This window comes from Centruroides sculpturatus, unplaced genomic scaffold (genome assembly GCF_000671375.1).
Source record: "Centruroides sculpturatus isolate CEXI.00-Female unplaced genomic scaffold, Cexi_2.0 scaffold480, whole genome shotgun sequence".
Lineage (NCBI taxonomy): Eukaryota > Metazoa > Arthropoda > Arachnida > Scorpiones > Buthidae > Centruroides > Centruroides sculpturatus.
The window spans coordinates 318,354-320,714 of NW_019384976.1; positions in this window are offsets into that span (position 1 = coordinate 318,354).

Consider the following 2,361-nt stretch of genomic DNA (forward strand, 5'->3'; position numbering starts at 1 on the left):
AAAATAAAAAATTTTCATTAGACTATAATGGAGAATTAACTTACTTGCTTGCTTTACTTGAATTATATGGTAGATTTTAAATTCTAAAATCTAAAAAAAAACTTGTTATATATTTCCAATTCAATATTTCGAATTTTCTATTTATTGTTTTTGGGTTGCCCAAAAGATGGAAATTATTAAAATATTTATTAATTGCCAAAATGTATACTATATATGTCACTATTTACTTTCTTTGTTTATTATTTACACTTTATACCGACTAAAATTGACTCTCTCCTCCTCTTCCCTCGAGGGGGGTTGAAATTTCCAAAAATCCTTTTTAGTGTGCATTTTCATGACGTCCCCCACTAAAATGGAAAGTTTTTCCAAATTAAGATTAATAAAACGCTACTTAAGAAGTTCAATAAGCCAAACAAAACAAATTTATCATTAATTTCTATTGAATCTACATTGGCTGCCACTCTAGATTACGATTCCCTAATTAACGAATTTTGGTAAAGTTAAAGTTAGAAGGGTAAAACTCTAGTAGATTCTTGTAGTTGATACTTGATATCATTATTTTAAAGTAATTTTTATTTTTAAAGTAAAAATAGTATTCGTACAATTTGTGCAGTTTTTTTAAATCACAACCGAAGGTATTTTAGAGAAAAAAATTTAAGGGGCGGCATTTCAAAGACTTGCATCATACTGAGGAAATCTACAGCACGGCCCTGCTTGCATGCATCACTGGTATAAATTAGGGGCAACCAAGGGGGGCGCCATAATAGGATCTTGCTCCATCCTAAAACTTACCTCGGGCCGGCACTGTTTCTGGCAGTTATCCAAGATACCTGACCATTCGCAATGAACAATTACAATTTTTATACACCACAAAACACAAAATTGGGATATTAATGATTTATACCAGGGCTTCTTAAACTATGGGTCACGACCCCATTTGGGGTCGCTTAGCGAAATCTTGGGGTCACAAGATTTTAATGCAAAATATTGAAAATAATTTGTGAGAGTTTGAAAATGGCACACTTTGTGTCATAGATTTCGTGAGTTGCGCTTTGTGTCACTTCTGGTGCAGTGAGACAATGATTCAGCAACACTGATTGTAGTGTGAACTNTTTTTAATTTACAGAAGATATTTTGTATAATAATAAAGTTTATGATATATGATAAAGACCTTAATTGAAAATATGAAAATGGAAACATTTTTTTATTACACATAGATACAGTGATTTATTTGATATTAACTCAGTATAAGTTTTATCATTTTTTAAAAAGTAATTTTAGAAAATTGTGTTGCATAATATAAACAGTCTCTTAAAATATAAAGTTGCTGTAATTCATACAGATAAAAATTAAACTCATCAGAATTTTTTACTGTGTGTTTTTTGAGATGAATTGATCTTGTTAATAAATATTTTCTTCTATATTCTATTAGACTTTTAGAAAAACATATTCAGTAGTGCCAACAGGGTGTATTTCAGAGAGTTAAATTGATACACAGTAGATTAATTGAATGGAATGATTTAATTTAATTTTTGCTTTATTAGTTATGCAGAATTAATGAAACTTTTTTTGTTGATAAAAATTGTTTTGTGGATTTATGAATAAAATAAAATTTCTATTATATTCCATTTTTCCCCTTCCTTTTCCATATTTTTTGTTTGAGCACCCCTAGCTCAAACAAAAAAATGTGAAAAAGAGAGGGGGGAAATGGAAACCCCTTATTGTTGCACCATTGAACATTTGCAGCAATTACTAACCTAATCAATAACATTTATTAGAAAATCGTGTTTATCTGTTAAATTTTTTGATTTTAATATAAGAATTTAGATGTCAAAGCTAAATATATTAAAATTTGTTTTAGGAAAAACTTTATGTGAAATGGTACATTATTTTATCGACTGTTTGTTAATATAAATTAGAATATATCATTAAAATTATTTGGTTTCAATGATCTTGGAAAAGTTATAAATATAGTTAAATTATATCTGATTGTTTTTTTTAAAGAAAAAATAATAATTTAGTTATTTTTGTCTTGGGATATTAAAGTAATTTCTAACATTTTACAAATATTTGCTCACCAACAAAATTTTTTCCAAATATTTTTATCTATTAATACAATTCAAAATTCTAGTAGACATATTTTTCAGTTTATTTCTATTTTGAGATATTTTTAAACATCTCAAAATCATTATTCTTTTTTATTTCGATCCAAATATTTTAATGTAAATGTTATTTATATTTTGTATGATATTATTTACAATATCTATACATATGCTCTTATTTTAATTATTAATTACACAATACATTTAAAATTCACAATATTTATATTTATAGTTATGTGAATCCAATTGATGTAAAAAA